Here is a 15741-nt window from a genome sequence, read left to right as displayed (position 1 = left end):
AAAATACAAGAACTGAAATGACAGACACCGCTAATTTCAGACGAAACAACAACTCAGGCAGTTTAGTGAGCTCCTCCACAATAGTCTTATGTAGTACCATATCCTAGGATTGGTTGCATCACATCTGACATACAGCGGTCCAGTTTAATTTCCCTTTCCATTTGAACATTACTGCAGATACTGATGTGTGCAGACACAATAGCAACTGACATGAGCTTTCATAGACATAGACTCAAGACAGGATATCCTCATCTATATAATAGGGCACCCAGATATATCAAAGGACCAGGAAATGTGCTTCGATTCTTGCCAAGTGAGATAAAAATCCAGGCCCTGATTTGGATGTATGCAAACTTGGGAAAAGAAATCCCATTCTTGTGCAGTTACAAAAACAAACAAAAAATCCTGAAGTATCTTAAGCGTTACCCACAGGCAAGAACACCCAGGCCACTTTTTTACAAGCTCTGGGCAGGATCAACAGTGTTTCACAGACCAGAGCCTTGACAAAACTACAACCGCAAAACTCAGGCTATCCTGGCCTGTAAAGGATAGGGGTGTGACCTAAAAGCAGCCTAAAGCAGCAACTGGTAACGTGAATCTTGTGTTCTTTTATACTCGTGACACTCTGATGCCTTTCTTTCGGCAGTGTGCCACCCATCCATCTTTTCTCCACAGCTCCCGTATTTAACTATACAATTACTGCAAAGCGTGCTTTTCTCAAGTTAAACAATAATGGTTTGTTTAAGTGTCAGAGAGATTTAGGAGGACAATGTAAAGAATCCACTATAGCAACACCAGTACCCTAGAGCCATGTTTAAAATGATATAGGCTACCCCCTCAAAGAATCTTCATTCATATTCACAAGACGGAAAGGTCATGTTTGTCCTGCAATCTTCCCCAACTACTTTCAACAATTCTTCAGGGCCTTCAAAACATAAGAGAAAAAAGACCTTGAAAGATACAACTAAAAAAAAGAAAAAAACCTAACCACACGCCTCAAGTTATGCATCGATAGTCGTTCTGTGTTCATCACAGCCGAGTCCATTCTGCTCCAGTGCGCCGTTTCTCTACAACGTGCTCCTGTTTACCATACCCAACACAGACCTCGGGCTGGGAGGCTACAGACTACAGAGTGCTGAGAGGCTTCACTGTTCAGGGCTCTGTCTCCATCTCTGTTCAGCCACTGCTGCAAACGGCAAGGGCCCCCACGAGAGACCCTCGCCAGCAGGGGTGGTCGTGCTAATGAAGGCCCTAAATCACTCGCACCCTGGGCAGAACCTCATAAAGAGGGCCTGGCTGGGCCTTGGTTGCCCCCAAGCCCTGGGATAGCCTACTGGGGATTCTTTTGGACTCTCTTTTTCAGATGTCTCCTGGCCCTTACAGAGTAACAACACCAACAGGGGGCACAGGGCAGTGATATACATCCCTGCAGCCATTCATTCCTGCCCCCCAAGAGTCCCATAATGACGTGATATATTACTCTAATTCAATACGTACACACCACAGCAACAACACCACCGCTATACATTACAGACCTTTATTCAGCACTGCAAAGAGAGCATGACTAGGGGCATGGTTGAAAGGGATGTCATCCGTAACAAACACTCACTCAAGACAGTGAGGGACTCCCGATCCATTTCATGTCACAGTTGAATTAATATAGCCTAATGTTAACCGCGACCGCGAGTGTCCGCGAGACCCTCTTACTATTAAGGCTCTTATGCATGTTGCTGCTGACAGCTTTGCCTGTCTAACGAATGTTATCTCCGCGATTTAAGATTTTTGTGCAATGTATAGGCACAGCACGCACTTTAATTTCCCTATTTTTATAATCGGCTAGCCTAACAAACGTATTTAATTTCAAAAAGCAACCTGGTCAATCGCTAACAACTAAATGCACCTAGGCCTACAACTCTACACATCCAAAAGGGTAGAAGCTTCCAGTAGGCTATCATAACTTTTTTTACCGTTTAGTCTGTGCATCGGCGCAACCTACGACGATGTGAATTAGTGACAGCTGTTGTCGCGGTAAACTTAAGCTCCTGTCTCTAAATAGTGTAGATAGGCCTACTTGCTATGTTGCTTGATTTTCTGTAATAAATGCAGTCTGTAGCCTAGGTTACTTCAGCAAACCCAGACCAGTTGTGGCATCAGTTTCGCTTTTAAAACACAACAGTGAAAGGCTTTTTATCGCAGTCTCACTTATCATTGATGAGCACAGGAGCAGGCTGACACCTGAGCATGTTGAAATGATCACCTTTGTGAAGAAGAATCTCCCCATCATGCTCAGACTGCAGCCAGGGCAAACAGTAGAAATTGAAGGGAGTATGGAGATGGAGCAGTAAAGTGTGGAGGAGATAGCAATACTGTAGAAGGCGTGACAGTTATTTGGGTTGTTATAGCCAATTCAGTGTGTGCGTGGTAATTTGACTATTTTCTACTCAGGTTTTGTGTGTGTTGCTTTTATATATAATTTAGAGATGCACCGATATGGAATTTTAGGGCCGATAACGATAACCAATATGTATTGGTTTGTTGTGGCCGATACCGATACGATAACCGATAATATTACTCTTGAAAAAAAATTGTGCAAAGTGATTTGGGGAAAGCATTTAATAAGCATAATTTTATTGCAGTAATTTTACCTACCACCAAATGATGGAAAGAACTCATAATAGTCCAATAGTGCGGCAGTCAACAACATAACAGTAGCCTAGCCCTACAGTATGTGTGGCTCCTTTAAGTGAACCTGACGTCAGTGAATTGCGAGTGAGTGGCTGGAGAGTATGAATCGTTTTAATTTAGGACTAAACGCTCATAAACGGCTCAGCTGGGAATAAGCTACAGTATAGTGACCAAATCAGAGTTTGTGAGGGAAACTTATGTTTAGTTTTAACTGAATAAAGCTGCAACTCCTCAGACTGTATCTTATGTCCGTATACTCTGTTGCGCACAACCTGCTGCAGCAGAAATGAAAGGGGTTAGAAGGTTTTAATAACTTATTATGATGACCTGTCTGGAACTGAAGCAGGAATGGTTAGCATATTTCTAGGTAATAATACAAAACCCAAGCTAACGTAATGCAAATATAATACTAAAACACAACTTAGAACTAGGCCTACTTATGTACTCGTCCCACTAACGAGTTTGCTTATTTGTTTCCCCGATCAGCGCGGTAAAGTGCAAACACACCAGCACAAGACGGCTCTAGATAGGGCTGAGCTCCGCTCTGGTAAGGTTAAATGGCGGATCATTCACGAGACGATTTGGAGATGCACAGATTCCCAAATGAACGCATATCCACAGATTTTGTTAGAGTGGTGAAATACATTCACACCGCTGACATTATATTGAGGAAAAAGTATAACCAAGCTCAAGTAGCTCAGTGTAGCCAGATGGACCTTACGTAGGCCTAAATTAGGACTTTAAAAAATATCGGCGCAAATTATCGGCCAGAATTCTGTTATCGGACTGATAATAATATTTTCATTTTTTCACTTATCGGCCAATAATATATCGGCCGCCGATATATCGTGCATCCCTAATATAATTTTATATTATTTACACTGATGGCTTTTTTAAGCCTTGGTTTACACTCTTGAGCAGAGCACTGATGCCAATTCAGTTTGTGTGGTTAATTGACTATTTATTTTCTACTCAGCTTTTCTGTGTGTTTTGCTTTTTTTATACAGTTGACAATATTGTTTGCACTGATGGCTTTTTAAGCCTTGGTTTACACTCTTGTTGTTCAAGAGCAGAGCACTGATGCCAATTCAGTTTGTGTGGTTAATTGACTATTTATTATTTTGTGTTTATTTAACCCTGTTAAGAATAAACAGGTCAGCTTCTCATTACCAACCACTGTGGATTATTCAAACTAACCTAATTAAGTTGGCTAGTTGTTCTTAAGAGTAAAACCCTTTTCAAAATGAGTATAACAACAAAATAAGTAAATATCTTTAATCTTTAATACATGCTTGGATCGGCCGGTATCGGCCGATGCTAAAAGCTACAATATCGGTATCGGATCGGAAGTGCAAAAAGCTGGATCGGGACATCCCTACCGTCCATACATCAGCTAGTGCTGAGTGGCATTTATTAGCCTTTCACCATCACCAGTCATTCCAAACCACCACCAGAATGAGCACAACACTACTAGAAAATAGCACCTCCAGAAAAGACTAGCTATTGACCTTGATGAAACAGCCGAGCTGAGAAGAAGCTGAAGCTGTGTGAAGCTGTGGCTATTAAAGGTGCACTATGAGTTCCTGCATGGTTTCAGCGTGATTTCATTTTTGTCTCAAATCGTAAGCATCTCTCCTTGATCCGCTAACTGCCTGCCCCCTGAATACACTGTGAAAAAGCCTGGTCTCGGGAGACAACACAGAGGCCGTAAACGCCAAACAAACACTAGGGGCACAGACTGTGCACCAAAATATAACAAACCACGTTCCAGCCAATCACCGACAAGATTGGGGAAGGGGGGGATAGGGGAAAGATGACTGTTTGGATATAATGGAAACCTATGGAGCTGCATCAAAGTTGGGAGCGAAAAGGGCTTATATTATACTTACTAAATCTTTAAACAAACGTGAATAAAAGGCACAAAATAAGGTTGGTGTAAGAATTATCTGTGTGTTCATGGGATTTAAGTGACCATTATTATTTCTATTTTTTGCTCTTTCCAGTTTACTAACAAGAGTGTCACGAATGTCGTCACAGTCAAGCTGCCTGTGGCTGACTATAACTAAGTTCGGCAAGCTTAACTTTACATGTCATAACATCAACTAAACATAAGTCACACCTTAATTCTATCACTTGTAATACAAGGGAAAAACATAGGCCAAAATCCACTCTGGAGCCTGTTTAATTCACAGAATTTCAAGCTCAAGCATCTACTTAGAAGTAATTAAGCAATCTTCTATTCCTCGTTTGTTCGCCTAACCATAACAAGGGCCAGATGTTTTGCTGGGCACTATGCTTCCTTAGAAAGACAAACTTTTCAACAAGTTCAGGAAGCTGACAGAGGGGGTCTGAATATTATGGGAACTGTTGATTGATCGTTTCAATGGCTTTCTCTGGATATACGATTCCAAACTTTAGGTGAAATATAAGCAGCATGGTGTGCCAACATTATAAGCATTCATATGGGAAGAGACCATGCTTTGACAACAAACTAGTCAAGCTGTAGAATGGAGAACTTTCATGGAAGGCTAACCCATTACAAATTCATGTGGTATTTCAAAGTGACAGCATGCTCTATTTAAAATTTCCTCAGACAGGCCGTAACTGTTTCCTCGCATCCATGTGTGGCTGTTCCGAGACCAAGACTGACAAGTCTGCATTTTTAATGGCCGTGAGAAAGAGGCATGCCTTCAGTAATCCCCGCTCTGCCGGAGTTAGGGGAACAGAGAGATGGAAAAAGGAGATGGAGACCACGGGGCCAGAGGCCATGTGACATTTTGACAGATGTGCGGCTATGCAGACCACCCCCCTCCATCATCACCACCACCACCACAATAAAACAAGAGCTCCCCTCAGAATGAAAGGGCTTGCCGCTAAGCTGCTTTCTGTCGGATGCCTTCACCCGTTCAGCCATCGTCCAGAAAGAGAGAAAGGCTGGGAAGACGAAGGGCAAGGTCTGGAGGTCAAGCCGCTGCCTGTCTACAGACATCTGGGCGGTTCCTCCCTGCTAAAAGATAAAAACAATAAAGCCCAGAGCCCACTGCTACGCTCCATCTTTCCTCCATCTTTTTGCACTGTTTCCGACCGGCCGCTGGCCGTCAAACTCATTCATGTCATCGGAGAAAGATGCAGCCAGCTACTAGGCGAAGGCGGAATGGCCCCCATGAGTGTTAGGCGATGCGAAGGCAGTAGCCCTTCGAAAAAGTGGTGATCTCTACGGTCAGGAATTCAGCTCTGCGTTAGATTAGGAGGAGAAGGGCCAGTCAGGGAATGGAAGTTAAATGTCGGGGTAGAAGGATTCCTGTTGCAAAGGCTTTGGAAAAGTTCCTCAGATTGATTGTAATTCCACAACCCCTGAGCTGTGTAGTCGATCTGTCAGCCTGCCTCCACAGCCACCTGTGTGGCCATTTTCATTTATTGGTTTAATCTCGACACGCTACACCCCTGGCAAGCACAACTACCCAGCTGGGTGGTGTGGGGGGGGCTTGGACACGTGGATCCACAAGATACTGTCTAGAAGTGGGACTGTGTGTGTGTGTGGGTGTGTGTGTGGGTGTGTGTGTGGGTGTGTGTGCGCGTGCGTGCGTGCGTGTGTGTGTGTGTGTGTGTGTTGGGGAGGGGGAGTAGGAGGTCAGCTCATTCCTGTTTGACATTTCTTCCAGTCCTGCTTCCAGATAGGGGGTGGGGGGATAAGGTTTTGATCATGGAGAATGGGGAGGGGGGGGGGGGAAGTCGTCCAAATGATTCTGGTCCACCTGGAAAAGGGACCGAGTATTTCGTCCAGATGATTTTTCTCTCTTCCACCATTTCAAATCTGCTCTTCCTTATATCCAGTTTCTGTCAATCTGCCTCTCTTTCTTCCACTCAATTCTTTCGCTCGGTCACTCTCTCAGTCTCTCTTTCTCTCTCTCTCTCTCTCTGTCTGTACGTATTCATGTTGTGCCATTTGCCTCTCTAGCTACGGAAATTACCGATGGGAGGAAATGGTCCAGAGACCAAGTCGATAATTATTCTCCTCCACCGCTGTGTCTGTGACTCATCAGTTTTTACCATCACGTGGCGCGCACACACACACACACGGTACACACGGTACACACACACACACACACACGGTACACACACACACACACACACACCTCTTTTGGTTCTGCCACCGAACCTGGAAAGCGAAAAGGCGTCGTTCCAGGTGCCGTGGAGCCCCAATCATTTGCACCTCTCCTCTGAGAGGGTAGAGGAAGGTGGCGCCTGGCAACCATGATGAAAATGAGCACTAATTATCCTCTTTAAGCACACACGAGAGAGAGAGAGAGAGAGAGAGAGAGAGAGAGAGAGAGAGAGAGGAGAGAAAAAACCTCCCTGTCATTACACTGTCAGGCCTTCATCGCTGCAACTTCACCACTGCGTAGTGCTACTGCTGCTGCTGCTATGGCAACGCTGCCAGAAGGAAGACGGTTCCGCGAGCATTCTTTCTCTCCCTCTCTTCCTGTTTTGTCTCACCTGAACCACATCCAGGCAGGTGTGTGTGGGTAGATTGATGATGAGAGGCTCCGTTTGGCACTCTGGGATCATAATCATAAAAGACAAAAACCTTGTTGGAGTGAATGAGGATCACCCCAAACACCACGACACCAATAAACCAAACCACCGCAGTGTAAACACACACAGATGATCACACAACTCGTCGTGTGCCTCATGCTTTCAAAATGATTTAATGTCACATGACTTTCCACCCCATTCATTCCCATAGCTGGGAAGCTGTGGTTGAGAGAGTAGAGACAGTGCACAACTGAATTTTTGGTTGGCAACGTTACATGGCATCCCCCATAAGCACCACTCTGAGCATGCTGTGGGTAAAGTTGTAGCCTAATTAATGATGTGAGAGAGCAGTGACTTGACAGTACACCCACTGACAACACTTCATATTTTTTAATATTCTGTCACTAGTCATGGGACCACTGCTTCGCCAGTACTAGGGCCAGCCCAATGCCAGTGGAAAACCCAAAATGAGGTACTTCAGTGACAATTACTTAGGCATGCACCAACAGCCAATCGGCTCATAGGGGTTCTACTGCCCCTCCCTGATGCCCTGATGCCCTGATGCTTTCTTCCAAATCACTGACCCAAAACCCTTCTGGCTGGGATGGGCTGGCCGAGCTTCTGGTTTGGCACTGTTGTCCATTGATGAGAAGCGGAGCTGTCTTTGACCTCTAAGGGTTTGCAAGAATCAGAAAGAAAGAAAGAAAGAAAGAAAGAAAGAAAGAGAGAGAGAAGGGGAGAGAGAATGAGAGAGTGAAAGAGACAGAGAGAGAGAGAAGAGAGAGAGCAGACTCTCAAAATCGTGAGACATCCCTGACAAGAATGCCGAAGCATCAGGTAGATTCCCTACCTACCCTATCAGCAGGAGGCAGAAAAACAATCAGCAGCACAAGACTGAAAAAATAACAGCTGCAATGTCTAAACTGGTACAGGCCTGTGTTTCTCTTACCAAACAGCAGTCATTAGTATTAGCATTAGCATTAGAGTGTTTGACTGAGATGACCAGGAGTCTGGATCTGATGATAATGACTTTTCAGGACGACAGAGAACAGGATATATGGGCCTGGAATAGCCGTGCACAATTTAGCTCAAGTTTATGCCATTTGCTAGTAGAGAGAGCACATACCAGATAGAGGACAGACACACCACTTCCATGTAAAGAAAGGGCATGTACACAGACAGTTGCTCAATCTCTCTCGCTCTGTCACACACTTACACACACACACACACACTACTTTCAGTCCTATCTGTCCAAACAATCATTAACCTGCTCCGCCTAATGTCAATGTTGACACGGTGTGTGTGTGTGTGTGTGTGTGTGTGTGTGTGTGTGTGTACACTGAGACACACATATGTTTGTGTCTGAGGGAGGGTGTGTGTACTGGAGAGTGTGTGTGTGTGTGTGGGGGGGGGTGGTGTATTGTGGGTACTGGGGCATACAGATTTGCTTTGTTCCAGAGTTTGCAGGGGGCTTTGCCTGGATAGAAAGGGATGACCTCACCACCATTGTGTCACCATAGCTCGCTCTCTGTCCACATTGTGTTGCCAAAAACATACTGTTCACGCATAGAGTTAATTGGGGCAAGTTAAATTACTACTACGGTCCCATCATCTATGGAAACGTCTGGAAGGTCTGGCCACAGAGATGTGTTTGCTTCCATCCAAAAGCAGCCGGCTTGCCTCACAAGCTACTATGATTCTCCTTATGAAATCTGCCATAGAAAACGGAAAATAATAAAGCCACTTCAAAGACAGTTTATACTGAACCAAGAAACACCGTTCCACCACTACCCACTTTAGCATGGGTATATTCTGGTGGCACCACCTGTGAGAGCCGGCAATGCCACTCACTGACCTGCACTCCACCAGTGGCCTCTGAGAAACCTTGACTGAACATGCCAACTGTGTTATCAAGGTTGGGAGCGCACATCTTAAGGAGTCCTCCCAACTTTCGTTTTCTAACAAACAGAAAGACCAGCTGAAACAAGTGCATTTAAAAACATCAGCAGAAGTGCAAAAAGAGTGCGAAGAACCACAAAATGGCTGAATGAAAAGCCTGCTGCGAGATTTCACGGTGACACTATCCCTGGTGACTGGAGCGGTGAGAGAATTCTAGAGTTGTCCAAAATATACCCAACTGCTGCCATCAGCAACAAACCCGCAAACCGTAGCAGTAAACACAGAAGCTGTGTCCATGCTGCATAGCTGGTGATCCGGAAGTGAGCTCTCTCTCTCCCTCTCTTTCTCTCTCTCTCCCTTTCTTTCTCTCTCTCTGCTAACATTCCCTTCCCAACCAGGCATGAGGTTAATGAGACTGGCATAAACCTTGCCATAACATCTCAGCCTAAAAGTTCACACCTCTGGATGAGTGCCACCTTTAACTTCAGGCACCTCCGGGTTCAAGCTACGCACACGATCTTTGAGAGTGCTGTTGTTTAGGAATTGTAGGAGGCGAAGATGTTGCTTCTTCATGACCTGTCTTTTAAACAAGTTTGCGCTACTCCTTAAATATGTGCGTACAAAATGAATAAATAAATAAATAAATGCAAACTAGAAAATAAGCAACTACCTGACAAATAAATAAATGATGCACTTAGGGACGCAGGAAAGTTTGAATTTCCAGAAAGGTCTTTCCAATGTACCTTTATGTTAATCGAAACCTTGAAAGAGGTAGGACTTGAATCCGCACAGATCCTGAATGCCCCTACATGGTGATGATGACAGAGGGAGTAGGTAAATAAAACCTCACTAGTCAAACAAAGCCACCAGGGATGAAACTCCAAACTGAACTCCAGTGTTCTCTCTGGTTTTCCCAACTGGAATCTCTCTGACGATAGTTCACTCGACCCAAACCGTTCCTCCTGCTACCCTGAAAAACCCTCAAAAAAGCAATAGCTTGGGGGGGTACAGGAGCCATGGGCAGGGTTGAGAGGGGAAGGGGCGAGTGTGTTGGGGAGTGTGTGGGGGTTTTAAGATGAGGTGAGAATGTTATCACAGGCCTACGTGGTCTAGCGGCTAAAGTGACTCACAAGAAGGCTGGTGACAGCGGCAGCAATGCTTGCTCAGGGATGACTCAGGGCATTGCACAACGCCATCAGTGCTATCAGCTGCTGGATATGAAAGAAATAATAATTGTGTAATGTGTTGGAGACGCGCTGGGGAGGTGGGTAGGGTTGCCACGAGCCCGCATAAGTGTGCCTCGTTCCCTCGCTCGGCTCTGGATGCCATCAAGCAAGCTGTGGAGCCCTCAGGGAGAAGATAGCGGACTAAAAAATAAATCAATCTGGGACACGCAATCAATGTGAAATTAGAATGGAGGAGCCTGCAATGTTGTTTGGGAGGCTTGTAAACGTGCAACACTGTTCTGGCACTGACACGAATGATGCTTGATATTGCGTCGTTGGAACCGCATTTCTCAGACAAGTGTCTAACTCCTGGTGATGAGGTAAATACTGGGTGACAGCAGAGGGACTCTGCACATGAATCACGAGGCGTGGCAGGTTAGTAGGCTACGAAAGAGACAGGAGAGGGAACTTCACTTCAGACAGACACTCTGTCATGTTACACGTAACATTATCCAGTCCAAGTCCAAACCTAGGTGACTCACTGTGATCTGTCATCATCACAACAATCCAGAATGCAGTGCACAAAAAGCAAATGCAAGCACATGGGCTAAGTTTAATATTATTAAATTTACTTTCAGTATTTATATTAACTTGTATTTAAATAGCAGAAGGAGATTTTTTGCCACACAGTGTAAGTCAAGTCAACTTTATTTACATAGCACATTTCATACACAGAGGTCATTTAATGTGCTTTACAGTGTAGTGCAGCCTAACCCTAGTAATTGAGTCATTACCTAAACAAACAAGATAAACGTCACTTACTTAAAGGAACGATTTGTAGGATTGTTACTGAACGTTCTGTAAGCCAAAATCAAAACACTGGTGAATGTTCTCAAGACTACCAGACGTGAGCCTCTTCTGGGTTGCCAGATGTAATATTAGCTAACGTTAGTTGACCTGCAGCTTAACGTTTCTCCAACCATGACCCAGCTACACATTACGGAAACAGTGAAAACAAAAAATACCTCTCTAACCAACGTAACATATTTAGCAGAAGTTAGCAATGCAGATGAAGTTTAGCCTAGGCTACCTGTCGTGGAGAAATATGGCCAGCTCTGAGTCAGACTTGATATTCTTCGCTTGACGAAGACGTCGCCATCTCAGGAAGCTCCTCCGATGTCCACTTAATTTGTTTCTTGTTTTAATTTTGGATATTTGCCTGCCTCTCGTAGGCGTTCATGACTACAACTGACAGCAAGTCGACAGTTGGCCTTTGCTAATTTGGCAACACAAATAGGAGGACACGCCAGACCATTATTAATACGCTATTCTAGAATTAATCGTTCAAAACATAAACGAAAATTCCAAGAGATTCCGCCCCGTAACTCATTTTTTTTCATGGGTTTTACGGGTTATAGTAATGTTGTCATATAAGCCAAATTTAATTAATCGTGTTTCCTTACTCTCTGACAACATATGGTGATCATTTTTGGAATGGTTACAGTTTATTTTCCATTATTTCCTACAATACTGGTCCTTTAAAATGTCACTTTGTCACTACTCCGACACTTCTTTTCAAAGAAGAACAGTTAGGCCTAAAGCATACTTTTATGTTGGTCCACCCATTCCTTGAAAGTCAAACCCATGTTAACCTTTTGCTCTACTACATGAACAAGTACAACACTCCGACCTTACCCCAAGACCCACACTAGAACACCCATAAGAACACACATGGGCACTCGGTCTGGCCAGCTGATCAGTGGAACAGTAAGTAAGTATAGTAGTATATATACTTTTTTGATCTTGTGAGGAAAATTTGGTCTCTGCATTTATCCCAATCTGTGAATTAGTGAAACACACTCAGCACACAGTGAACACACAGTGAGGTGAAGCACACACTAATCCCGACGCACTGCTACAGCGGCGCTCGGGGAGCAGTGAGGGGTTAGGTGCCTTGCTCAAGGGAACTTCAGCCGTTCCTACTAGTTGGGGTTCAAACCGGCAACCCTCCGGTTACAAGTCCGAAGCGACCTACACCCAAACGCTTACTGCAATGAGCACTGTTCTAATGCCTACACGTACAGTACGAGAGCTCTGTTGCCTCCCTGTCGCCTACTCAGGCTTCTTCGCCTCATCACATTTTATTTGTGCCTTATTTCCTGCGGGACAGACTAGGCCTCTCTGTGTGTGCATGGGAGGAGGGCACACCAGCAGGGGAAGTGCTAAAAAATAAAATATATAAAAAATATCTGTACTAATTATGCCATACATCCACATCCTGGCTCAGGGTTGCTGTCTGATTCATACTGAATATTAGTCAAAGCACTCAATTAAGCCTGATGACAAAAAAGGGCCAGTGAGAGCTAGGATAGCCCCCAGATCCAATCAAACACCCGGCCTGCAAATTTGCAAATGGTAACCCTGACAAGAGGCCTAGTCAGGATTCTCCAGCAGCTAACTCAGTCTAGGGCTTGCAAACATTCCTGAAGCAGGCATCTTCACTGACAAAGTCTGAAGCGGAGTGAGACACAACAGGGTTGTAATTGCCCAGCATTGCAACACTGTTTGAGGGGAGGAAGGTGCTCTTTGGGACTAATTTCAGCCTTTGAAAGAAGCGTGTCTTTCTCCATCATTTTTGCCAGAGCATCTGTTTGTCACAGAAATAACAGACCAGACTAGCAAAAGCACTAGCATCTCAGCTCTGCGGACAACGGTGGAGGCAGATGGCTGAGACAGTTGGTGTGAATTTTAGCTATGCTGCTGACACATCCCACCCTGCTACTTGCCATTCACAAGACAAAAGAGAGAGAAAAAGAGCAGAAAACCGTACAAAATGGCCATGTGATAAACAACTAGCCAAGACGAAACAAAACCAAAAAATATATATATATAGGCTGAAGTAGCCTGAATGAAAGGGCTGTGTACTTTCTTCCCCTGGGTACACAACATCCACTTAAGCCAAAAGGATCTGGGGACAGATTCGCCACAGGCCAAAGTGGCAAGGTAAAATTCTGAGTACAAGTGCTGGATGCCTGCTCAACTGCGAGCATCCTTGATGCCCTAAGGCCTTTCTCAACACGCCCAAGTGGGATATAAACACACCCATAGCCTTTGCAATTTGTCTCTCATCAGTGGTAGGCCTATCTGGAGCCACTTTGAGGGGACCCCTGAAGACATGTTGCTCACTTGACGGGGGGGGTGTGAGTGAGGGAGAGTTTACTTTCTTTTTTACAGCCCACTATTCCTTCAAGGGTAGTAATCCTCTTTGACTCCTCATTAAGCCATAAAAATCTCACGGAGGGAGGGAGAGAGAGAGAGAGGGAGAGAAGGAGGGAACGATAAACCGAGACAATCAGAAACCGGAGCAGGTTGACTTCACCGTGAAAAACAGAAATGACTCACAAATTCTTACCCTCGAGTATTTATACCAGCTACATGTCAGTTTCAAATGATACCACGGAACCACGCACGAAACTCTCAGGACACAGAGGTCCAAGGGGTGATTGAAAGCTGCAAAGCGTCTTGCTGACACACAAACAAACGCAAAGACGTTTCTGCAGGAAGGATAATGGGATAATGAATGGAGGAGACTCAATTGGGCTGTTCTTTTCTCAAGGGGGTTGAGTGGCAGGGAAAGTCTATGGCCTGGCAATACATCCTTATCTTTAACAAACTTTACAGAATGAATTGTAAATGGAACTAAATGTGATGCAATGAAACCTATGATGCTAAGATTTGGCTCAGCCTTGACAGAAAGAAACACATTATTTATATTCATTTGAGTCAGTGAGGCTGCTATGTTCAGCGTGCATTAGTGAACATTTCTTAAATTCAATATGCCATTGATTGCTCAAATGTCAATGCACTGAATATGCCAATAAAACATGTACCTTAGCCACACACGCACACGCAAACACACACACACACCTCAGATTTGAAGCAGACCTGACAGTTTTGCTTCTTTTTTACCCCAAAGCTTCCACTTAATCCTGGAACACCTATAGAATTTACAGCTACTCAACATCTGAAAAGCCCTTGATAATCCTTCCACTGCCAATCACACGCCCAGGCACCACCCCCCTTCCCTCTCCAATTTCCTTCGCTACATGGTGTTGCACAATATGTGCGCCTCCACCTACACAATTGCTCTGAATAGGCTAGTTAATACTGCAAAAAATACTGCGACACAGCCTCCAGATAAGTGCATCCTTGGCATTCTTAGATGTTCCCTTTTGCAAATGTGTTTTCATGTCACGGCAAAGACAAACCAGAGAAGAGCCTGCTTGATATGTTAGTTTGAATTAAAAACAACCCAGAGATGCAGGAGTTGGCATCTGAAAAATGTCTCCAGTCAGTCAGCTTGGCTGGTGATAGTTATTCTTTCCATGATAACTGCCTGTCGATTTGAAGGTGTTACCTATGGCAAAGTCTCGTAAACATATCAAACCAGAGATACACACAGGTTGGACAATGTCTACATATCACATCAGCATATTTTGATGAGTTCTAAAGCATAAGTCAAGACTGATAAGTCAGATATCTCTGTAAAACATGGATACAGCATTCAGTATTTCACCCAAACTCTGAAAAGAAACACACACACACAACGCACTCCTATGCATTCCTGGCTAAGATGGTATGCAAAGTAAACACTCGAGAGGGGCTACCACTTCATTCCACTGCCCCCAACCACCCCCTTCCCAACTCTAGCGCCACAGACTGACCACTACAGAGGGAACACCACCCATGCTCCCTACTGAGCAGAAGAACACAAATGCAAATGACCCCCACTAATCAGGAGATCTCATTCAAACCGGCGGCTTTGACGACCGCAATCACTCAAACCCTGACACTAGACAGCAAGTGCAATATGTTTGGCAGAGATGACGGCGTCAGCTTCTTCAGTTTCAAATTTCAGATAGTTTCAAGATTTGGTGGACTTTTCCAGTACTCTGATATTGACAGCTCTTAGCTCCCAAAAGATCTGGAGGTGGATGGCTATCATATAAACATTTAATCCCCCTAGGCATCCGTATCTACCACACCAGCGAGTTAATCTGATTGTCAGTTTCCTGTTGCCATGACGGACGAGCATTGTTTCCCCAGCCCTTTTAAAGACAACAATGCGCTATTCAGCCGATAATATGTGAACAGCCGGAGTAAAATGATATCGATAATGGCTGGTAGAGAGTTATATTGACATGACAGTCCTACCAGAAAGATTTTATGCGTCATCTTTTCACGGCATCTTTAGAGACATGCAATTGTGAACTTGCAGTCTACTTTGAAGATGGTTAGTAAATAGCAAAGTAAAGGAAGATCAGATCACCGTTATTTTTACCCCGTTAGCCAAAAACTTGCGCAAACAAGACAGATTTAACGTCACTCAGAAGCAGATGCTCAAATTTCGTTTAACCTTAACATGCAACGGCAGACTGACATCCTTCATGCCACT

General features: G+C 44.5%; 1 long non-coding RNA gene across 1 annotated transcript in view; it reads right to left on the bottom strand.

Annotated features, from left to right (window-relative positions):
• The window catches only part of LOC143110034 (uncharacterized), a 53035-nt gene that overhangs the window by 36406 nt on the left and 888 nt on the right, over positions 1-15741 (bottom strand). The gene's annotated exons all lie outside the window — the stretch shown is intronic.

This window comes from Alosa pseudoharengus, unplaced genomic scaffold (assembly GCF_046254945.1).
Source record: "Alosa pseudoharengus isolate Yale_2024_CS ecotype anadromous, Long Island Sound unplaced genomic scaffold, YU_APseudo_1.1 YU_APseudo_1.1_scf_7, whole genome shotgun sequence".
NCBI lineage: Eukaryota > Metazoa > Chordata > Actinopteri > Clupeiformes > Clupeidae > Alosa > Alosa pseudoharengus.
Note: the sequence above shows the minus strand (reverse complement) of the source record. Positions and strands in the feature narration are given on the sequence as shown.